A 25940-nucleotide genomic window follows, 5' to 3' on the forward strand; every position below is an offset into this window, starting at 1 on the left:
TTCTTCCCACAAATAGAGCTTTCTTTTGATGGTATTTGATTGCCTCTGCGATTTTTATTTTTTGCGATATAAACGTAAAAAGACCGCAAATTTTGAAAAAAAATGATATTTTCTACTTTTTGTTATTAGAAAAATCCAATAAACTCAATTTTAGTCATACATTTAGGCCAAAATGTATTCAGCCACATGTCTTTGGTAAAAAAAAAGTCAATAATTGTATATTTATTGGTTTGCGCAAAAGTTGTCACATCTACAAACTAAGGTACGTTTTCTGCAATTTACGCAGCTTTTAGTTTACGACTGCCTATCTCATTTCTTGAGGTGCTAAAATGGCAGGGCAGTACAAAACCCCCCCAAATGACCCCATTTTGGAAAGTAGACCCCCTAAGGAAATTGATAAGAGGCATGTTGAGCCCATTGAATATTTTATTTTTTTGCCTCAAGCGATTGAATAATGACAAAAAAAAAAATTTTTTTTTTTTTTTACACAAAGTTGTCACTAAATGATATATTGCTCACACATGCTATGGGCGTATGTGAAATAACACCCCAAAATAAATTCTGCTGCTTCTCCTGAGTACGGGGATACCACATATGTGGGACTTTTTGGGAGCCTAGCCGCGTACGGGGCCCCGAAAACCAAGCACCGCCTTCAGGCTTTCTAAGGGCGTACATTTTTGAGTTCACTTCTCACTACCTATTACAGTTTTGAAGGCCATAAAATGCCAAGATGGCACAAAACCCCCACAAATGACCCCATTTTAGAAAGTAGACACCCCAAGCTATTTGCTGAGAGGCATGTTGAGTTCATGGAATATTTTATATTTTGCCACAAGTTGCGGGAAAATTACAAACTTTTTTTTTTTTTTTTTTTTTTTCACAAAGTTGTCACTAAATGATATATTGCTCACACATGCCATGGGCATATGTGAAATGACACCCCAAAATAAATTCTGCTGCTTCTCCTGAGTACGGGGATACCACATATGTGGGACTTTTTGGGAGCCTAGCCGCGTACGGGGCCCCGAAAACCAAGCACCGCCTTCAGGCTTTCTAAGGGCGTAAATTTTTGAGTTCACTTCTCACTACCTATTACAGTTTTGAAGGCCATAAAATGCCAAGATGGCACAAAACCCCCACAAATGACCCCATTTTAGAAAGTAGACACCCCAAGCTATTTGCTGAGAGGCATGTTGAGTCCATGGAATATTTTATATTTTGCCACAAGTTGCGGGAAAATTACAAACTTTTTTTTTTTTTTTTTTTTTTTTTCACAAAGTTGTCACTAAATGATATATTGCTCACGCATGCCATGGGCATATGTGAAATGACACCCCAAAATAAATTCTGCTGCTTCTCCTGAGTACGGGGATACCACATATGTGGGACTTTTTGGGAGCCTAGCCGCGTACGGGGCCCCGAAAACCAAGCACCGCCTTCAGGCTTTCTAAGGGCGTTACAGTTTTGAAGGCCATAAAATGCCAAGATGGCACAAACCCCCCCCAAATGACCCCATTTTGGAAAGTAGACACCCCTAAATTTAGGGGTACACTAGTGAGACTAGGTAATAAATGGCGGGTGCCCTGAAACTATAAAAAAATAACTAACCAACCAGCGTCACCTGTAACAGTTATATGGTGATCACTGGTGAAAGGGTTAACTAGGGGGCAATCAGGGGGCTTTATGCGGTAGTATATGGGGGTCCCTGGCGCTATAAAAAGCTGCGGCGAACCTAAATACCTACCTGCCTAACTAGCGTCACCTGTGACACTAATACAGCGATCAGAAAAACGATCGCTTATTAGGCTGGGTTCACACTGGAGCGATGCGGGAACGCCACGAATGCGCGGCGGGTTCCCGCATCGCATGCCTCCCGGCGGCAGTTCACACTGCCCTATGCGAACTGCTGGGAGTGTCAGTGAAATGTTACTGACACCCCCAGATCAGTTCGCATATCGCAGTGCGATCTGCAAACTCGGATCGCATGGTGTGAACACCCATGCGATCCGATTCTGCTGCGGGCCAAAAAAAGGGTCCCGTGCGAATTTGCGGCGGGTGCGGCGGGTGTGGCGGGTGCGGCGGGTGCGGCGAATGGCTGAACTCGAATCGCACAGAGATCGGATGTGATTTGCACTGCAGTGCGGTGCGAATCACATCCGTTCTCATAAACCGCTGCAATGTGAACCCAGCCTTAGTGACACTGGCGACGGGGGGTGATCACGGGGTTAAACCTTTATTGGGGGGGTTAGGGGGGTACCTTAGAACTAAAGGGGGCTAACCCTAACTGCCCTAACAGTTATTAGTCACAAATGACACCCGCCGGGTGATCAGGGGGTTAAACCTTTATTAGGTAATAAATGGCGGGTGCCCTGAAACTATAAAAAATAACTAACCAACCAGCGTCACCTGTAACAGTTATATGGTGATCACTGGTGAAAGGGTTAACTAGGGGGCAATCAGGGGGCTTTATGCGGTAGTATATGGGGGTCCCTGGCGCTATAAAAAGCTGCGGCGAACCTAAATACCTACCTGCCTAACTAGCGTCACCTGTGACACTAATACGGCGATCAGAAAAATGATCGCTTATTAGGCTGGGTTCACACTGGAGCGATGCGGAAACGCCGCAAATCCGCGGCGGGTTCCCGCATCGCATGCCTCCCGGCGGCAGTTCACACTGCCCTATGCGAACTGCTGGGAGTGTCAGTGAAATGTTACTGACACCCCCAGATCAGTTCGCATATCGCAGTGCGATCTGCAAACTCGGATCGCATGGTGTGAACACCCATGCGATCCGATTCTGCTGCGGGCCAAAAAAAGGGTCCCGTGCGAATTTGCGGTGGGTGCGGCGGGTGTGGCGGGTGCGGCGGGTGCGGCGAATGGCTGAACTCGAATCGCACAGAGATCGGATGTGATTTGCACTGCAGTGCGGTGCGAATCACATTCGTTCTCATAAACCGCTGCAATGTGAACCCAGCCTTAGTGACACTGGCGACGGGGGGTGATCACGGGGTTAAACCTTTATTGGGGGGGTTAGGGGGGTACATTAGAACTAAAGGGGGCTAACTCTAACTGCCCTAACAGTTATTACAGTCACAAATGACACCAATGCAAAAAAAAAAAAAAATAAATGACATTGGTGTCACTGTGACTGGGGGGCAGGGGTAATTGGGGGGGTGATCGGGGGGTAAAGGGGGGGTGTGAGTGTGCCTGGCATGTTCTACTGTGTGTGTAGAGTGTTGGTGCAACTCACCGATCCGCTCTCCTCCGTGTCGGAACGAAAAATACCGACACGGAGGAGAGAATACATCACTTCCTCTCCTGTGTTTACATTACAGGAGAGGAAGTGATGTCACGGGGGATTCCTATTCGTCGGGAGCGATCGCGAGGGGGTGGCCATGAACGAATGGCCGTCCCCTCGTCCGGGATCGCTCCCGCACGAATACCGACCGCCGCAGGCACCGGGCGGGGGCCCGATCGGGCCCCCGACCCGCGGGAGGCAAGGGACGTACATGTACGCCAATATGCCTGCCCGTGCCATGCTATCGACGTACATCGTCGTGCGGCGGTCGGCAACTGGTTAAAGACACTTTGCTCATTTCTCCTTATTTTTTTTTTTTTTTTGTGTGTGTAAACTTACAACAACAACATTATTGTATTTTTTATCTTTTCTTTTTCTTTTTTTAATCTACAGCAGGTTGTTTAGTGTTGGTACCCCTTGTTATTTAGTTCACTTTGTATTTTGGAAATGTACCTGCCTGCTCACAAATAAACTGTACTTTTTGAAGGAAAACACATTACACAAGTATTTCATCAAAGAAAAAAAAAATTATTTTGTTTGGTTGAAACTAAAAATAGGAACGCAGCACTGGAGAAACTTCTTAACTTTGGTGCAACCTTTGGCCCCCAGGGCAGACATGACTAAATTATAATTTTAAAAATTGGCGGCCTGAGGAGTAGATATCTCAGGGAGAGAAGTCTGGTCCCGAAGTCCTAGAGAGCAGGAAATTCAGATGCCATTTCTGTCCCGAGGATGTGGATCTTCAAGAGGCTGCATCTTCTGGCACACCAGACTCAACCCAGGCCATCACTATCTGGTGTTCCTTTGGGACTTCCCACCAGGCATCCTTCCAGGCTGTGGCTGGGGTCCTGTAGCTGGGGCAGGAGGAGGAGGGCGTTTGTCAACCTCCTGGCTGCTACTTGTCACAGCCTCCCCCCGACTGAGGTCATCCTGTGTATGAAAAGGGGACATAGTTTTAGTTTTTGGATCATCAATCACATCATTTTGTGCTCCTGGCTTTTGCTAATTGAATGTTACCAAATAGAACAGACTATCATTCTGACACCAGCATTTTTCTTTCCCGTCCCAATCATTTTTGGTCACTACTGTCTATTGAGATGTAAACCACTTGGAGAAATCTCAACTTACTGATCAATAAGAACATCTAGTTAACATCATTAAATGTAACACAAGAAATATGTTCAACAATGCAATACCTGTCTCAAGCTGGGCCCCACCACATGGTGCTGCCTGGAAGGCCCAGGTTGGACATTAGAAGCCTCAGCTGGGGGTGAAGGATGCCTTGGAGGAAGCCTGGAGAGTGGTGGCCTGAGTGGTGGCCTGGGTACCCCTTGGTCTACCAGAAAATGCAGCCTGTCAAAGTGCACCATCCTGGGGTAATAAACAGCATCTGTATCTCCTGCTCTCAAGGACTCCAGGTGCTTCTTTCTCTCTCTGAAATATGTAAGCTTCATGGCCACAATTTTGCGATTCAGATAGGTCATGTCTGCCGTGGGGACCATGATCTGCAACCAGGCCCAGATGGGGACAAAAAATAGGCCCGGGCATTTTAGACTGAGCAGCCCGGGTGGGGCGCTTCGTGGGGGCGGTTGATGATGGGATGTGGGGTTCCAGCACCTTGTACCTCTGGACCCTTTACAATACACAGCACCCTGAACCTCCAGTTCTGGACCCCCTGCATGTTACACAGACCCCCCCTACAGTGCAGACCCCTCCCTACAATACAAAACCCCCTCTACATTACAGACCCTCCTACAACACAGACCCCCCTGCAATACAGAACCCCCCTACACTACAGAACCCCCCTACAATACAGAACCCCCCTACAATACAGAACCCCCTACAATACAGAACCCCCCTACAATACAGAACCCCCCTACACTACAGAACGCCCCCTACAATACAGACCCCCTACATTACAGAACCCCCCTACACTACAGAACCCCCCTACACTACAGAACCCCCCTACATTACAGATCCCCCTACACTACAGAAACTCCCTACATTACAGAACCCTCCACAATACACAACCCTCTACAATACAGACCCCCCCTATAATACAGAACCCCCTACATTACAGACCCCCTACATTACAGACCCCCCTACACTACAGAACCCCCCTACACTACAGAACCCCCTACATTACAGAACCCCCTACATTACAGACCCCCTACAATACAGAACCCCCTACATTACAGAACCCCCTACATTACAGACCACCCCTACATTACAGACTCCCCTACACTACAGAACTCCCCCTACATTACAGACCCCCTACAATACAGAACCCCCTACACTACAGAACCCCTCCTACATTACAGACCCCCTACAATACAGACCCCCTACATTACAGACCCCCCTACATTACAGAACGCCCCCTACAATACAGACCCACCTACACTACAGACCCACCTACACTACAGAACCCCCCTACACTACAGAACGCCCCTCTACATTACAGACCCACCTACACTACAGACCCCCTACATTTCAGAACCCCCTACATTTTAGAACCCCCCTACAATACAGAAACCCCCTACAATACAGAACCCCCCTACAATACACAACCCCCTACAATATACAACCCCCCTAAACTACAGAACCCCCCTACACTACAGAACCCCCCTACAATACAGACCTCCTATAATACAGAACCCCCTACATTACAGACCCCCCTACACTACAGAACCCCCCTACATTACAGACCCCCTACAATACAGAACCCCCATACAATACAGACCCCCCTACATTACAGACCCCCCTACATTACAGACCCCCCTACATTACAGACCCTACTTTACAGACCCCCCTACACTACAGAACTCCCCCTACATTACAGACCCCCCTACACTACTGAACCCCCCTACACTACAGAACCGCCCTACAATACAGAACCCCCCAACATTACAGACCCCCCACACTACAGAACGACCCCTACAATACAGACCACCCTACATTACAGACCCCACACTACGGAACGCCCCATACAATACAGACCCCCACACTACAGAACACCCCCTACAATACAGAACTCCCCTACATTACAGACCCGCCTACACTACAGACCCCCCAGATTACAGACCCCCTACATTACAGACTCCCCTACATTACAGACCCCCCCTACAATACAGACCCCCCTACAATACAGACCCCCCTACATTACAGACCCCCCTACACTACAGAACCCCCCTACAATACAGAACTCCCCTACATTACAGAACCCCCTACATTACAGACCCCCTACAATACAGAACCCCCTACATTACAGAACCCCCTACATTACAGACCCCCCTACATTACAGACCACCCCTACATTACAGACTCCCCTACACTACAGAACTCCCCCTACATTACAGACACTCCTACACTATATAACCCCCCCTACAATACAAAACTCCCCTACATTACAGACCCCCCACACTACATAATGACCCCTACAATACAGACCCCCCTACACTACAGAACCCCCCTACATTACAGACCCCCCCCTACAATACAGAACCCCCTTACAATACAGACCCCCTACACTACAGAACCCCCTACATTACAGACCCCCCTACAATACAGAACCCGCCTACATTACAGACCCCCCCTACACTACAGAACCCGCCTACATTACAGACCCCCTGCAACACAACCCCCCTACAATACACAATCCCCCTACATTACAGACCCCCTACTATACAGAACCCCCTACACTACAAAACCCCTCCTACATTACAGACCCCCTACAATACAGACCCCCTATATTACAGACCCCCCTACATTACAGAACGCCCCCTACAATACAGACCCCCCTACACTACAGACCCACCTACACTACAGACCCACCTACACTACAGAACCCCCCTACACTACAGAACGCCCCTCTACATTACAGACCCACCTACACTATAGCCCCCCTACATTTCAGAACCTCCTACATTTTAGAACCCCCCTACAATACAGAACCCCCCTACAATACAGAACCCCCCTACAATACACAACCCCCTACAATACACAACCCCCCTACACTACAGAACCCCCTACACTACAGAACCCCCCTACAATACAGACCTCCTATAATACAGAACCCCCTACATTACAGACCCCCCTACACTACAGAACCCCCCTACATTACAGACCCCCTACAATACAGAACCCCCATACAATACAGACTCCCCTACATTACAGACCCCCCCTACATTACAGATCCCCCTACATTACAGACCCTACTTTACAGACCCCCCTACACTACAGAACTCCCCCTACATTACAGACCCCCCTACACTACTGAACCCCCCTACACTACAGAACCCCCTACAATACAGAACCCCCCAACATTACAGACCCCCCACACTACAGAACGACCCCTAAAATACAGACCACCCTACATTACAGAACCCCCCTACATTACAGACCCCACACTACAGAACGCCCCCTACAATACAGAACACCCCCTACAATACAGAACCCCCCTACATTACAGACCCCCCTACACTACAGACCCCCCACATTACAGACCCCCTACATTACAGACTCCCCTACATTACAGACCCCCCTACAATACAGACCCCCCTACAATACAGACCCCCCTACATTACAGACCCCCCTACATTACAGACCCCCCTACACTACAGAACCCCCCTACAATACAGAACTCCCCTACATTACAGACCCCCCACACTACAGAACGACCCCTACAATACAGACCCCCCTACAATACAGAACCCCCCTAAAATACAGAACCCCCTACAATACAGAACCCCCCTACATTACAGAACCCCCCTACATTACAGAACCCCCCACACTACAGAATGCCCCCTACAATACAGACCCCCACACTACAGAACGCCCCCTACAATACGGACCCCGGCTTCACTCTGCTCGGCTGTGTGAGACAGCCGAACCGAGATTGATCAGAGGTGCAGCCACCTTGCCAGAGAGAAGGGGATCGTTGCGGGTTCCGGTCCCCTGATGTGCCTACGTGTGTCACTCGAGTGCAGCTCAGAGGCTATCAAGCACCCACCCCCCACTGCAAAGAGCAACTACAGCTCTCAAAGAGCCTGTCACTGGCGTCCTGCCCCCCACTTAGTAAACCACTGGTGGAACATCAGCGGCCGGTGTTAGAACACCGGTCCTGCATGTCAGAATCCGCATCCCAGACATGCAGCACAGTGGCCCGGCGGCCCCCGGCCCACCGGGCAAATGCCCGGGCTGCCCTATGGCTTGTCCGGGCCTGTCTGCAACAAAGCAAGCAGTTTCTCCAGTGCTGCGTTCCTCTTTGATCTGTCATTATAAAACTTGTTGTGGAACTGCCACAGGCAGGGCATCTCCATGTACAGTTTTATAAATAGCCCCATAAAGTTGGCATTGGTGAATGGATCCATTTTGTCTGCAAGACACAACACAAGACAAACCCTCAAATACTAAGGCCGCGTACACACGCGGGGACTGTTCGCTCAACTTTGTTCGTCAAACAGTTTCAGCGGACAGTCCGCTCAAAATTAGCATGGACGGACTTGGCCACACACGACGAACGAACAGTCCGCTGAAACCGTGCACGATGACGTGAACGGCACGTACGACGGGACTAGAAAACGACGTCCTATACACTGCAATGCAACCTTCGGCGTGTAAATTCTTTCTGAGCATGCGCGGAACTTAGTTTGACGAACAAGCCTACACACGAGGGGACAGTTTTTCGGAAATTCCGAAAAACCTTGTTCAGCAGACTGTTCGCTGAAACTGTCCGCTGAAAGCCCACACACAGGCGGACTGTCCGCTGAAACACTGTTCAGCGGACAAAGTTGAGCGAACAGTCCCCGCGTGTGTACGCGGCCTAATAATGCAATTAAAATCCCTCCTAATCTTGTCCCAACATCGGCCTAGATACAAGCAGTCTAGTCTAGTGAAGCACCAAGTTAAAAATGTTACCTTCGTTTCCACGTTCGCCACGTCCGTGACTCACACTCTCCTGCCAGATCGTACGGACGATACACATGTGTTGCGTTTTATATACAGTGCGCATGCTTGAAACTCCGCCTGCCCCTGACGTTCTTTTCAGACTATTCCCCGCCCCTTCGCTTCCCGTGCAGTGGGGAGAGCACATGGCGGAGAGAACGCAGGTGCACACTAATAGTTCCACTAACGAGGAGGAGGGTGAGGAAAGCCCGGAGCCTGAAACGTCCCGATCCAGGAAGACAAGATTTAAGGCCTCAAATATGTCTTTTGGAGAGATGTTGGAGATGGTCGACATATTGAACAGGACCGACTATGATGGGAAGAATGGACCTTACCCAAACCCAAATATCAGAAAGGCCAAGATCATGAATAAAGTTGTGAAGAGTCTTCTGAAGAATTTTGGGGTACGCCGATCCAAAGATCAACTGAGAAAACGCTGGTCAGACCTGAAACTGAGGGAGCACGAGCAGTACCTAAGGATCAAGCGTGTTCTTAAAAAAAGTAAGTAGTTGTCGTGTGTTCATATGATTATTCTTGCTTGCATATATGCTCCATGTGCTTTGATTTCATGTTGTGCATTTTAAAATGGCCACTTTCAAGGTCATGGTTTCGTTCGTACGAATGAATGAAACATCGTTCTGCAGGGAAGTATTCCAGCTTAACAAAGTGTCCCCAATAATGTTCTCACCTTGTAACTCGGCCTAAAAACACAATTGTACAACACTTCCAAGCAATGTTTCAGATTCCTATTTCTGCCCTCTGTGTGCTAATTAATCTTTAATTACATTCTTATAGGGGAGAGAAGACTCGGCAAGTATGAGGACACCAGGGACCATGAGGACACCAGGGACCACACCCCTCCCAAAGAAGGGCAACTTCCAAAAGCAGAAACAGGGGAGCAGGAGGAGGAGGAGGAAGGAGAGATAGTGGAGGTTGGACAAATTGTCACCACAACAGGTTTCGGTAAGCTTATCAATGTATATCACCATATTTGGATTACATGTGTTTGTTTGCTTTGTTTTCTAGGTGATGTGGAGGAAGATTCCCGTTTTACCAGTGAAAGTGCCCAGATCTTGATCGGGAAGATAATGGGGTGCAATAGGGATTTGGAAATTGTACAACAAAACATCAATGATGTTAAAAATAAAATGAAGAACATCATTGATGTTTTGGGGAGAGTGTGAAAACGAAAAAACTAGATAGGGTTTTTTTTTTGCTTTTTAACATAAAAATGTTGTATTTTGCATAATTTAAAATTTGGAAGATGCACAGGGTGTGTAAACATGCACTATCTCCCATCATGGGGGATCAATGTACATGTTTTGTGGAAAGTGTCTGAGATGAAGGGGTTGCAGCCCCAAAGCATGTACATTGATCCCCCATGATGGGAGTTAGCACATGTTGACACACTGTGTGCATCTTCCAAATTTAGATTTTTCAGGGCTCACACCCCATGTGATGAAGGCAATATCAGCCCAGTTTGTACATACTCAGGTCTGATATTGTCTTCACTTTTCAAAAGTTGAACTTTGTAAGTTCCTGTGTTCTGTATTTTACGGTTTGATACATGCCTGTTTACACAAAAAAAAAGTTAAAAAAAATATGATTAAACTCTGTTTTGGATACCCAAAATCTCTTGGTTTGTTGTAAAAACCTTTAATAAACGCACATATGAATGTGCTTGTATTAAAAAGTTGAATTCTCAACAATGTGTGGCTTCCTTTTTCATTGGGCTTAAAATGTATTTGTAGTCAAATTTGAGTTTGTGCTGAGAAGGAGTGCGATTTAATAAAGGCAACTCCATTTTGCACTCCAAGTGCAGTTTCAGGTGTACTTTTGCAGTGCACTTGTAGTGCATAGTGGATGTGCCTTTAGTAAAAAGCACCCACAGTGATGTGTAAATTTGGACAATCATGCCATTTTCCTGCCATGGTGCTGAAAATGAGCATGATTTTGGTCAGTAATTCACTACATATATTAATTACAAAAACAAGGTGTGTATGTAGCAGACCCACAACATAATAACATTATCTGAAGAAGAGACTGTCCCCTCATCTCGCTCTGAACTTGGGTTTGCACTGTTGGTCAAAAAGGCACAACTTTAATAAAAATGGCAAAGTGGGAGGCCACAGTCTGCCATTCCTGTGGCGTTGAAGGACACTGTGTAGTGAAACAAGAACAAAAACTAGTAATTTGACAAATCAACATTGCATACAGATTAGACACCCACATTTTTTGTCAAAATTTGTATAACATTTTTTTAAATGAGTATTTAAAGCCTAAAGTATTAGGTCCCCTTATGAGAGTCATATCCCCCCCCCCCCCCATCTGATGGGCCCTTGCTAAAAAATGAGGGGGGATGTTTAGGACAGGTAACGCTCTCCACTTGATTGAGACCTGAATGTCTAAATAAAGTGTGATTTTTTTGGGAAGCCCCTCCTTAGTTACACTATTGGCAGCCCACCGGACAGGTAAGAAGTGTCATAAGAACAAAATGGAAGGACATTTTGACATTCTGCTATTACATAGCAAGAAAATGTATGTGTTAAAAAAATAAAAATAGCATTTGAAAGTATTGAGGCAGGCCCTTACACTACATGCTTTGGTGAATTTGTCCATAAATGTGATCATGAAAAAGGTATTTAGAGTGTGTATTGGGTTGGGTCATGTCATGAGATAGAAGATTGCTATCAGCTGAGGTAGCAGTTGGGGAGAGGGGGGTTACTAATGAGTTTGGCACAACTCCAAAAAACAAAAAAAGGTCACTTTGCATGAATTGAAGCACACACATCACATTTGTAGACCTTTTAGGGGGTGTTTAGGGGAAAACAATACTATGGAGCTGCCAAAAGACATTGTTAAGTGACTAGACTATAGTTTTAAGGGCCAAGAAGAGCATGGTGGGGAATAGGGATGAGCTTCGTGTTCGAGTCGAACGTACGTTCGACTCGAACATTGGCTGTTCGTCCGTTCGGCGAAATCCGAACATTTTAGTCCGTTCGTGTCAAATTCGTGTGCGATGGCGCAGTGCATTGCTGGCTCATGATTGGCCAAGCATGCACTGTGACCCCGCATGCTTGGCCAATCGCATCGCCAGCAGCGAGGAGAGCCATGATTGGCCACAGGCAGGATGCCTGTGGCCAATCATAGCTCAGGCTGTGTAGTGCACGCCCCACACTATATAAGGCCGCCATCGCGGCGGCCTCGTGTAGTGTGTTGGCGTCTGAAGCAGTGGGTGTTCTGTGTACCTTCAACACAGTACACACCGATCGTTTTCGGCCGATTTTTCTATCTTGCTGATGTGTCTGTGCCCTGACCGCAGTATACACCGCTATATTCACCTCACCTATATAGCTAGTGATCTATCTTTTATAATAGAGCTTGCAGTCAGTAGTGTTAGGAGATAGTGCGTGCTGAGTTAGAGTAGGATTTTGCAATATCAATCAATTGGATCGCTCTGCAAATGCTGTCTCATGTACCCCTTAAATGGACAAAGCCTACTTGATCTTTATGCGCAGCCACTGCGCCCATCAAGCGCAGCCACTGTGCCTATCAAGCGCAGCCACTGTGCCCATCAAACGCAAGTACTGTGCTCATTAAACGCAGCTACTGGTGCCACTAGCGGCTGGTGCTCAAAATTTTTGGGGAGGCGCAAACAAACTGAAAAAAGAAAATCAATTGCGGTCATTGTGCCATCAAACTAAGCCACTGTGCCCATCAAGCCCAACCACTGTGTCTATCAAATGCAGCCACTATGCCCATCAAGCGTAGCCCCTGTGCCCAGCAAGTTCAGCCACTGTGCCCATCAAATGCAACCACTGTGCCCATCAACCACAGCCACTGTGCCCATCAATTGCCACCACCATGCCCATCAAATGCAACCACTGTGTCTATCAAACGCAGCCACTGTGCTCATCAAGCGCAGCCACTGTGCCCATCAAATGCAACCACTGTGCCCATCAAACGCCGCCACTGTGCCCATCAAATGCAGCCACTGTGCCATCAAACGCAAGCCACTGTGCCCATCAAATGCTGCCATTATGCCCATGAAACGCAGCCACTGTGCCCATCAAAGGCAGCTACTGTGCCCATCAAGAGCAGCCATTGTGCCAACTACCATACCTATCAATTGCTGCCAGTATGCCCATCAATTTCTGCCAGTGTACCCATCAATTGCCGCTCCTGTGCCCCATCAAATGCTGCCAGTGTGCCCATCATTTGCCGCTGCAACTGTGCCCCATCAAATGCTGGCAGTGTGTATCACCCCGGCACTTGCCTGTCTCGCAGCGGGTCAGTGGCGGTGTCCTGCGTGCTCCTTGATGTCTTCTTCCGTCCTCTCTATCAGGCGTCCAATCACAGCGTCTGATGTTTCAGCCAATCAGGTGACAGATAACAGACCCGAGCACCTGATTGGCTGAGAGGTGGTTCAGTGTTAGCAAAGTGAATTCCTTCGCTTTGCTAACAAACAATTGAGTGAGCAGCAAACGCACAGCATTGCACCCGCTGTTCACCTTTTTGGGTGCCTATTAGAGTCTACGGCTCTAATTAGGTGCTTCCAAAAAAAAAAAAACATCACTATAATTCAGGTGCCCAGCGCCAAAAAAGGGGCCAGACACCTGAATAGGGGGTGTCAGCGGGGACTATAAATAGATTCATGCAAGGCATGAATCTATCTATGGTGATAGAGCGGTGACAGAAGAGAGGGGGCAGCGCTCCTGCGCCCTTTATGGACGCACTGCCACTGTATGTTATACTTTTCATTTAAAGCCCCTCTCAGAGATAAAATCCACACCCCTGCCTGTTGTAGCCACTTCCTATTGGATGGGCTATGATAAAAAAAAGGTGGACGTCAGCAGAGAGGATTGGAGGAGACTGGTGGTCCCCTGGGTCGGTGGTACTCCTAACAGTGGGGATGTGGGATCTAGTTTGGGTATTTACGCGGGTATATCTGGCTTCACACAGTAAGGGGGAAAAGGCCTAATAGAAAAAGATAGTGGGTATTTAAGTCAAATAATGAAGAGGTAGAGAAAACATTTTGGGAGCCCAATGGATCCAGAAAATTATGCATTCTAATTATTTTCCTATTGCATTCTTCTTTCTTTTCTCCAGTACCACTACATTAAACTCCCACTTAAATTAATATTTTATTGCTTCATAGGCAGAACAAATGTCATTTGTAATTATATGGCAGAGGTTGCAGTGTGGTGGCACCAGCACCAGTGCCTAAGGCCCAATTTTTCTGCCCCTGTTTAACAGGGGCGTTTAGGTACAATTTTTGATGCAATGCTTTGCAACAGGGCTAATTCCTGCAATAAAACTAGAGTATATGGAAGAGGTTGCAGTGTGGTGGCACCAGCAGCAGCGCCTAAGGCCAAATTTTTCTGCCCCTGTTTAACAGGGACATGTAATTACAATTCTTGATATAATATTTCACAGGAGGGCCCCTTCCTGTGCCCACCCAGAGTAACGGTGAGGACCACAACCACCAAAGGTCAATTTTTCTACCACTGTTCAACAATGGCATGTAATTACAATTCTTGATATAATCGTTCACAGCAGGGCGCTCCAGCGCCCACCAAGAGTCACTTTGAGGGCTTACAATGTTGTGGCAAAACCAACACCTTGTTCCGCCATTTCTGCAGAGCATATAGGGCAGGCCCCTACTTTCAAACATCCAATTTACAAACATCTCCTACTTGCAAACGGAAGGAGACAACAGCAAGTGAGATGAAAAAAGATGGACGACAAAACAAATTATACAGGGGTGATAACCCTTCCCTATGTTTTCCAAAAAGCTTAAAAATCGTTTTTTTGACTGGAGCTACACTTTAAAAATGTACCAGTTGAAAATTACAAACAGATTCAACTTAACACAACAAACCTACACAGTCCCTGTCTTGTTTGCACCGCCTGTATACTGCTGTTCTGAGTATATAGGGCCTGGGGGCCACACGCATTTCCTTTTTTTAATATGGGTACAGGGTTCCCCTTAATATGCGTACAAGACCCAAATAGGCTGGTAATGGGCAGGGAGGGCTACCCATGCCATTTTTCTCAATGATTTTCAACCATATTGCAGGAACCAGATATAACATTAAAACCGCAAGCAGTTTTAAATGGTGTTATTTCCGTTTAATGTCATTTTGTGCAGGGACTGTTCTAAACACGGGAAAGACGTGGCACTTCACAGGCATACTACAGACACCCCCCAGGCACGATATTTAAAAGAATATTTCACTTTTTTTTCACTTTAATCGTCATTAAAATCAGTGCTCCCGCCAAAACGGCCGTTTTTAAAACTTTTTTTTGCATTGACCCATGTCCCCTGAGGCAGGAGTCAGGTCCCCAAACCCTTTTTAGGACAGTATCTTGCATATTAGCCGTTAAAATTAGCACTTTTAATTTCGAACGTTCGAGTCCCATAGACTTCAATTGGGTTCTAACGTTCGTTCGAACTTGGGGTCCGTTCGAAAGTTCTGGTGCGAACCGAACCGGGGGGTGTTCGGCTCATCCCTAGTGGGGAAGTTAGTGAGGAAAATATGCATGAGGACAAAGGGGCAGAGCATATGAATTAGAGCATATTGCAATGATGGTAATTAGGGAATGAGGAAAGAAATGCAAGACATTAGCAATCATGAAATACATAGAATGTGATGTTTAAGGATAAAACTTAGCATAATATAGTCCTTCTGCAGGAGCTGAATGATGGCAGAACATGTCTCTGGAATAATGATCCCCAGAGCCTGGGGGGAGATGCCTGTAGAGAACTTGAGGTCCTGAAGGCTTCTCCCTGTCGCCAAGTAGCGCAACGTGGCAATGAGCCTCTGCTCCGGAGTGATGGCTTGCCGCATGCAGGTATCCTGCCTGGTGATATAAGGGGTCAGCAAAGCCAGCAGATGGTGAAAAACGGGGTCCGTCATCCTGAGAAAAATCCAGAAATTATCAGGATTATTCTCGCGGATCTCACGGAGCAAAGGCATGTGGGAGAACTGGTGATGCTGGCGCAACCAATTCTTGGTCCACAAATGCCTCCCCTCCCTGTTCATGGACCGGGCTTGTGTCAAAGTCAAAGTAAGAACCCCAACATGAAGCCCCTGCACAGCACAAACTGTACGATGAGTACGTAGACGAAACATGTTTGGAAAACGGTCGGCTGGTCAGAACGGACACCAGAAAGCACCGATAAACAGCAAGGCCTGAAAGGACGACCTGAATAGCAGAAGCAAGCAGACAATAAAAAATGCCTTTCAAAGTGTACTATAACAAGATATAGTCCACAATGAGAAGCAAATACTTAACCACTACAATACAGGGCACTTTCACCCCCTTCCTTCCCAGCCCAATTTTCAGCTTTCAGCGCTCTAGCGCTTTCAGTGACAATTGCGCGGTCATGCTACACTGTACCCAAATGAAATTGTTATCATTTTGTTCGCACAAATAGAGCTTTATTTTGGTGTTATTTATTCACGACTCCGTTTTTTTTTTTTGCGATATAAGCGCAAAAAAAGCGGAAATTTGGAAAAAAAACAATATTTTATTTTTTCTATTTGAAAAGAAATCCAATAAAATCAAATTTTGTCATAAATTTAAGCCAAAATGTATTCTGCTACATGTTTTTGGTAAAAAAAATTCCGTTAAGTGTATAATAATTGGTTTGTGTGATCACGGACATATGTACGCAAATGATCATGTACATATGTGTGCAGGTGATCACGTACATATGTGTGCAGATAATCATTGGGACATGTGATTTTAGTGGGACATATGTGGGGGACATGTTTTTATTATTAGGGACATGTGTTTTTATTATTTGGGGACATGTATGTTTTGGGGACATGTGTGTTTTGGGGACATATGTGGGGACTGTGTTTGTACTGTGTGGTGTGTTGTGTGTTTACACTACACTGATGATCAGTGAGTAAAAAGCTGTAAAAAGCAGCCCATACTCACTGATCATCAGCCGGCTGCAGCGTTCTGCTCTCCTCTCCTCAGCGGTGACTTCCGTGTGAGGAGAGGAGAGCCGATTGCCTAGCAACCGGCTGTTTGTTTACATCACATGACGGCCGTGATTGGACACGGCCGTCATGTGATCAGGAGGGCCAATCACAGAGCCCTCCTGCCGATCTGAGATGTGCCGTGTCCGGGTGACACGAGCACATCGGGATCGCGCCGCTGCGCGGGCACGCGCGCGCGCGATCTCGCTACTCCTGAATGACGTTCCTGAACGTCCTATCAGGAGTAGACGGCTCCCACCCGGCCGTATATATGCATTGGCCGGGTGGGAAGTGGTTAATGACTGCACGCACTGATTATCAGATACGCAAAGACAATCACAAACTGAAGCGCAGTAGCGATCTGAATCACTAATCTGAAAAGCGCGAATCGTCTCTCACCAAACTTCTACTAAAACACGAGATCAGCAGAAGGAGCCCAAAGGGTGCCGGACGTGGTGCTGAACTTCCTTTTTCTAATCCTGTCATACACAGTTTACGTCACCGCGTTCTTGGCAACCGCTAAATCAGACAACTTGGCCCGACCGTGTGTATGCAACAGTTTCGGACACAATCCGTCGGACTAAATCCGACGGACAAAATCCGACGGATTTGGTTGGCAAAATCTCTGACCGTGTGTACGTGGGCTAACAATAGATGTCTCTTATTTACTCCATTTTGATTTGTTAAATATACATTTGAAAGCTTTATATTATATTTGTTCAACAAGTACAAAAATATATATCTATATGGATACACAAAACTCAATCCGCCTACTTAGTGTATCATCATTGCGCTATCATTCCCCACCCTAAATCTTAGCTGCTACTTAACCACTTCCCGACCAGCGGCCGAATAGAGTAAACAGCATTTCCCCATTCTGCCTAACAACTAGTGATGCTGATCTCTGCTCCATGTGATTGGAGCAGAGATCAGTGTTCACTAAATGAAAGCCCAACCCCCCCACAGTTAGTAACACACCCCTAGGAACACTTAACCCCTACACTGCCACCCCCTGGTTAACCCCTTCACTGCCAGTGTCATTTACACAGGAATCACTGCATTTATATAGCAGTGATTACTGTATAAATGTCAATGGTCCCAAAAATGTGTCAAAAATGTCCGATGGGTCCCCCACAATGTCGCAGTCACAATAAAAATCACTGATCGCCGCCATTACTAGTAAAAAAAATAATTAAAAATTATTAATAAAAATGCTATAAAACTATCCCTATTTTGTAAACGCTATAACTTTTGCGCAAACCAATCAATAATCGCTTATTGCGATTTTTTTACCAAAAATATGTAGAAGAATACGTATCGGCCTAAACTGAGGGAAAAAAATGTTTTTTTATATATTTTTGGGGGATATTTATTATAACTAAAAGTAAAAAATAATGCGTTTTTTTCAAAATTGTCGCTATTTTTGTTTATAGCGCAAAAAATAAAAACCGCAGGGGTGATCAAATACCACCAAAAGAAAGCTCTATTTGTGGGAAAAAAAGGACGTCAATTTTGTTTGGGAGCCACGTCGCACGACCGCGCAATTTTCAGTTAAAACGATGCAGTGCCGAATCGCAAAAAGTGGTCTGGTCTTTGACCAGCAAATTGGTCCGGTCTGAAAGTGGTTAAATACACAATTACAGAAAAAATTATAGGTGCATCAAAATTTGTTGCTTATGATCAACAAATAAATAATCCCCCGTATCGCTAATACTGTGTAAATATTAATTCACCCAATCTATCACTAAAAATAATTATTTGTGCTTACCAGAATACTTAATACACTCCATACAAAAAAAAATCACATACATTTCAAATATCCACTCCTCAAAGTGAAAATAAACATATATATAATTGCTTATACATAAAATATAGTGAACAAAACAATACAAATGCAATCATCCATGAAAAAATAGTGTAAAAAATATATAGTCCGTCGCCTAAGGGTGATTAAAAATCTTCCAACAATAGTCCCACTATCAGTGTGAAAAGCTATTCAGTGTCCAAAAATACTTTCTTAAATCCTTCACCACACCATCCGTGATTGTGACCCCCCTTGTAGGAGCACTCACAAGCTGATGAGCCTCGCACTCTCGTGCTAGGCTAATAAGGCATTAAATCTCTCACGAGATGATATCAGATATTCAATCAAATATCTCTGGACCTTCTCCCTTCGAAAGGCTCTTATAAGTGTGCCTCAAAAGAAACCACAAAAAAGACCTCCAATAGTGCAATACTGTAAACACACTTTAATTTAAAATAATCCACTCTTTATGCACTCACATGAACCACTTGAAAGAAAGCACTCCAAAAAAACATCAAATCACTCCATTCTTCAGTTCCAACAAAAGTTACTCCGGGGCATTGGTGGTCACAACAGACCCTTTTTTAGCCGGTAGCGTAATTGCTTTCTCTTACTCTTCCTTGCGTAACCCGCCTGGTCCCACACAGCAGGAATACAGTTTGAATAGGGCGCCTCAGCTTGCTAATACCGTCCCTCACGTCCAGCACCTCCTTCCGCCTCCGTATGTAAACTTAATGTCTCAGTGTTAGTTGCCAGATAGCCACGCCCCCGACATGTTTCGTCATACCAGACTTAATCATGGGATTGGCTATCTGGTCTAGTGGTTCCGCCTTTTATTCTAAGCCCACGTACACAGGGTTCGGAGATTTTGGCAACCAAATCCATCGGATTTTGCCCGTCGGATTGAGTCAGACGGATTGTGCCCGAAACTGTTGCATACACACGGTCAGGCCAAGTTGTCTGATTTTGCGGTTGCCAAGAACGCGGTGACGTAAGCCGTGTACGGCGGGACTAGAAAAAGGAAGTTCAGCACCACGTCCGGCACCCTTTGTGCTCCTTCTGCTGATCTCGTGTTTTAGTAGAAGTTTGGTGAAAGACGATTCGCGCTTTTCAGACTAGTGATTCAGATCGCTACTGCTCTTCAGTTTCTGCTTGTCTTTGCGTATCTGATAATCAGTGCGTGCAGTCATTAAGTATTTGCTTCTCATTGTGGACTCTATCTTGGTATAGTACGCTTTGAAAGGCATTTTTTATTGTCTGCTTGCTTCTGCTATTCAGGTCATCCTTTCAGGCCTTGCTGTTTAGCGTTGCTTTCTGGTGTCCGTTCTGACCACCCGACCGTTTTCCAAACATGTTTCGTCTACGTCCTCATCGTACAGCTTGTGCTGTGCAGGGGTTCTTACTTTGACTTTGACACAAGCCAAAGGGCTTGTGTCAAAGTCAAAGTAAGAACCCCTGCACAGCACAAACTGTACGATGAGTACGTAGACGAACCTTCAGGACCTCAAGTTCTCTACAGGCATCTCCCCCAGGCTCTGGGGATCATTATTCCAGAGACCTGTTCTGCCATCATTCAGCTCCTGCTGAAGGACTATATTATGCTAATTTTTAACCGTAAACATCACATTCTATGTATTTCATGAATGCTAATGTCTTGCATTTCTTTCCTCATTCCCTAATTACCATCATTGCAATATGCTCTAATTCATATGCTCTTCCCCTTTGTCCTCATGCGGATTTGCCTCACTAACTTCCCCACCATGCTCTTCTTGGCCCCTAAAACTAGAGTCTAGTCACTTGACAATGTCTTTTGGCAGCTCCATAGTATTGCTTTTCCCTAAACACCCCCTAAAATCTCTACAAATGTGATGTGTGTGCTTCAATTCATGCAAAGTGACCTTTTTATTCTTTTTTGGAGTTGTGCCAAACTCATTAGGAACCCCCCTCCCCCCAACCTCAGCTGATAGCAATCTTCTATCTGATGACTTGACCCAACCCAATACACACTCTAAATACCTTTTTCATGATAACATTTATGGACAAATTCACCAAAGCATGTAGTGTAAGGGCCTGCCTCAATACTTTCAAATGCTAGTTTTATTTTTTAAACATATTAATTTTCTTGCTATGTAATAGCAGAATGTCAAAATGTCCTTCCATTTTGTTATTATGACACTTCTTACCTGTCCGGCGGGCTGCCAATAGTGTAACTAAGGAGGGGCTTCCCAAAGTATCACACATTATTTAGGCATTCAGCTCTCAATCAAGTGGAGAGGGTTACCTGTCCTAAACATCCCCCCTCATTTTTTATCAAGGGCCCATCAGATGGGGGGGATGGGGGGGTTAGGACTCTCATAAGGGGACCTTATACTTTAGGCTTTAAATACTCATTTTAAAAAATGTTATACTAATTGTCTTCAAAAATGTGGGTGTCTAATCTGCATGTAATGTTGATTTGTCAAATTACTAGTTTGTTTTCTTGTGTCACTACACAGTGTTCTTCAACGCAACAGGAATGGCAGACTGTGGCCTCCCACTTTGCCATTTTTTGACAAGTTGTGCCTTTTTCAGCAACAGTGCAAACCCAAGTTCAGAGTGAGATGAGGGGACAGTCTCTTGTTCAGATAATCTTATTATGTTGTTGGTCTGCTACACACACACCTTCTTTTTGTTAACTAATGTGTAGTGCATTACTGATCTAAATCATGCTCATTTTCAGCACCCTGGCATGAAAATGGCATGATTGTCCAAATTTACACCTCACTGTGGGTGCTTTTTACTAAAGGCACATCCACTATGCACTACAAGTGCACTGCAAAAGTACACCTGAAACTGCACTTGGAGTGAAAAGTGGAGTTGCCTTTAGTAAATCACACTCCTTCTCAGCACAAACTCAAATTTGACTACAAATACATTGTAATCCCAATGAAAAAGGAAGCCACACATTGTTGAGAATGAAACTTTTTAATACAAGCACATTCATATGTGCGTTTAGTAAAGGTTTTTACAACACACCCAAGATATTTTGGGTATCCAAAACCGAGTTTAATAATATTTATTTGTGAGTTGTTTTTTTGTGTAAACAGGCATGTATCAAACCGTAAAATACAGAACACAGGAACTTACAAAGTTCAGCTTGGAAAAGTGAAGACAATATCAGACATGAGTATGTACAAACTGGGCTGATATTGCCTTCATCACATGGGGTGTCACCCCTGAAAAATACAAATTTGGAAGATGCACACAGTGTGTCAACATGTGCTAACTCCCATCATGGGGGATCAATGTACATGCTTTGGGGCTGCAACCCCTTCATCTCAGACACTTTACACAAAACATGTACATTGATCCCCCATGATGGGAGATAGCGCATGTTTACACACTCTGTGCATCTTCCAAATTTGGAATTATGCTAAATCCACCTTTTTTATTTTCTAAAACAAAAATAAAACCCTATCTAGTTTTTTTCGTTTTCACACTCTCCCCAAAACATCAATGATGTTCTTCATTTTATTTTTAACATCATTGATGTTTTTTTGTACAATTTCCAAATCCCTATTGCACACCATTATCTCCCCGATCAAGATCTGGGCACTTTCACTGGTAAAACGGGAATCTTCCTCCACATGACCTAGAAGAAAAAAAACAAAAACAAACACACCATGTAATCCAAATATGGTGATATACATTGATGAGCTTACCGGAAGCTGTGTTCTCCGACACTCACCTGTTGTGGTGACAATTTGGCCAACCTCCACAATCTCTCCTTCTTCCTCCTCCTCCTGCTCCTGCTCCTGCCCCTCTGTTTCTGCTTTTGGAAGTTGCCCTTCTTTGGGAGGGGTGTGGTCCCTGGTGTCCTCATGGTCCCTGGTGTCCTCATACTTGCCGAGTCTTCTCTCCCCTATGATAATGTAAACAAAGATTAATTAGCACACAGAGAGCAGAAATAGGAATATGAAACATTGCTTGGAAGTGTTGTACAATTGTTGTACAATTGTTTTTTTGGGCCGAGTTACAAGGTGAGAACATTATTGGTGCCACTTTGTTAAGCTGGAATACTTCCCTGCAGAACGATGTTTCATACGAACGAACGAAACCATGACCTTGAAAGTGGCTTGATCCTTACGTACTGCTCGTGCTCCCTCAGTTTCAGGTCTGACCAGCGTTTTCTCAGTTGATCCTTGGATCGGTGTACCCCAAAATTCTTCAGAAGACTCTTCACAACTTTATTCATGATCTTGGCCTTTCTGATATTTGGGTTTGGGTAAGGTCCATACTTCCCATCATAGTCGGTCCTGTTCAATATGTCGACCATCTCCAACATCTCTCCAAAAGACATATTTGAGGCCTTAAATCTTGTCTTCCTGGATCGGGACGTTTCTGGCTCCGGGCTTTCCTCCTCGTTAGTGGAACTATTAGTGCGCACCTGCGTTCTCTCCACCATGTGCTCTCCCCACTGCGCAGGAATCGAAGGGGCGGGGAATAGTCTGGAAAGAACGTCAGGGGCGGGCGGAGTTTCACGCATGTGCACTGTATATAAAACGCCACACATGTGTATCGTCCGTACGATCTGGGAGGAGAGTGTGAGGCACGGACGCGGCGAACGTGGAAACGAAGGTAACATTTTTAAATTTGTGCTTCACTAGACTAGACTGCTTGTATCTAGGCCGCTGTTGGGACAAGATTAGGAGGGATTTTAATTGCATTATTAGTATTTGAGGGTTTGTCTTGTGTTGTGTCTTGCAGACAAAATGGACCCATTCACCAATCCCAACTTTATGGGGCTCTTCCTCGAGCTATACATGGAGATGCCCTGCCTGTGGCAGTTCCACAACAAATTTTATTATGACAGATCCAAGAGGAACGCAGCACTGGAGAAACTGCTTGCTTTGGTGCAGATCAGGGTCCCCACAGCAGACATGACATATCTGAATCGCAAAATTGTGACCATGAAGCTTACATATTTCAGGGAGAGAAAGAAGCACCTGGAGTCCTTGAGAGCAGGAGATCCAGATGCTGTTTACTACCCCAGGATGGTGCACTTTGACAGGCTGCATTTTCTGTTAGACCAGGGGGTACCCAGGCCACCACTCAGGCCACCACTCTCCATGCTTCCTCCAAGGCATCCTTCACCCCCAGCTGAGGCTTCTGATGACCAACCTGGGCCTTCCAGGCAGCACCATGTGGTGGGGCCCAGCTTGAGACAGGTATTGCATTGTTGAACATATTTCTTGTGTTACATGTAATGATGTTAACTAGATTAGATGTTCTTATTGATCAGTAAGTTGAGATAGCTCCAAGTGGTTTACATCTCAATAGACAGTAGTGACCAAAAATGATTGGGACGGAAAAGAAAAATGCTGGTGTCAGAATGATAGTCTGTTCTATTTGGTAACAGTCAAATAGTAAAAGCCAGGAGCACAAAATGTTGTGATTGATGATCAAAAAACTAAAACTATGTCCCCTTTTCATACACAGTAAGACCTCAGTCGGGGGGAGGCTGTGGCAAGTGGCAGCCAGGAGGTCCAACAACGCCCTCTTCCTCCTGCCCCAGCTAGAGGAGCCCAGCCACAGCCTGGAAGGATGCCTGGTGGGAAGTCCCAAAGGAAGACCAGAGAATGATGGCCTGGGATGAGTCTGGTGTGCCAGAAGATGCAGCCTCTTCAAGATCACCATCCTGGGCATCTGAATTTCCTGCTCTCGAGGACTTCAGGAGCAGACTTCTTGCCCTGAGATATGTACTCCTCAGGCCAACAATTTTTTTTTATATCATTTATTCATGTCTGCCCTGGGGGCCAAAGGCTGCACCAAAGTTAATAAGTTTCTCCAGTGCTGCGTTCCTAGTTTTATTTTAAATCAAAAAAATTTTTTTTATTTTTGTTTGATGAAATACTTGTGTAATGTGTTTTCCTTCAAAAAGTAGAGTTTATTTGTGAGCAGGCAGGTACATTTCCAAAATACAAAGTGAAATAAATAACAAGGGGTACCAACACTAAACAACCTCCTGTAGATTAAAAAATAAAATCTAAAAAATACAATAATGTTGTTGTTGTAAGTTTACACCCAAAAATAAAAAGTTCCAAAAAGGAGAAATGACCAGTGTCTTTAAATGAGATTTTTAGGAAATCCCCACCCCCCCAAAAAACATCCAAAAAACAAAACAAAAAAACAAACATTGTGTAGATGTGACTTAAACGAAAATTGTATTGCTGAAATGGTTAAAAAAGAGTAATGAAATCCGTTCGGGAGAAGTGTGTGTGACTATGAGCATCAAAAGAAGTTCGTTCTTGCAGCATTGTTAAAGATCAAGAGAATGCGCTTGATGAATGAATTTTTAACATTGCAGCGTGACGAATGTGCTATATCGCTTATGAGCAGTAGTCTTACCTGAACGAGCGCTTCCGTGTCGGAATTGGAATGTGAGCATGCGTGGCACTTGGTCCGATGAAAATGCTCTACACATGATCGGATTAGGTCCGTCCGGCCCAGTTGGTCGGGAAATCTTTCCAACATGTTGGAAAATTGGGTCGGACGGAGATTCGGACGGAATCAGTCCGATGCATACCACACACAGTCGGATTATCTGACGACGCGGTCCGATAAAACTCATTCCGACAGATTCTCCGACCGTGTGTACAAGGGCTAATGCCACCCATCCCATAATATCCCGTCTACCGATCACGCATGCGCATGCTCGGCATCAAGTCAAGCGCACAGATGACCACGCCACCCACCCAGCGTCCCAAACAACACACTCGCGAATGCGCGAATCTCTCGCTCCCACATCTCATCTCTTGCACCAAACGAACCACCCATCTCTTTATTCACATTACGCTGTCACTCTGCCAATCCAGTATACCAGTGCCCCGCTTGCGCAGACACAGTCCTCTCGATCTCCTAC

The 25940-nt window shown here is 45.5% G+C and overlaps 1 long non-coding RNA gene across 1 annotated transcript in view; it reads left to right on the forward strand.

Moving 5' to 3' along the window:
- The window catches only part of LOC143974557 (uncharacterized), an 84577-nt gene extending 59445 nt beyond the window's left edge, over positions 1 to 25132 (forward strand). Inside the window, exon 2 of the long non-coding RNA XR_013272243.1 lies at positions 24518 to 25132. This is a non-coding gene — a long non-coding RNA (uncharacterized LOC143974557). The remainder of the gene's footprint in view (positions 1 to 24517) is intronic.
- Positions 25133 to 25940: the final 808 nt, after the last annotated feature.

This window comes from Lithobates pipiens, unplaced genomic scaffold, assembly GCF_037356315.1.
Source record: "Lithobates pipiens isolate NorthernLeopardFrog02 unplaced genomic scaffold, aLitPip1_a1.2 Scaffold_13, whole genome shotgun sequence".
NCBI lineage: Eukaryota > Metazoa > Chordata > Amphibia > Anura > Ranidae > Lithobates > Lithobates pipiens.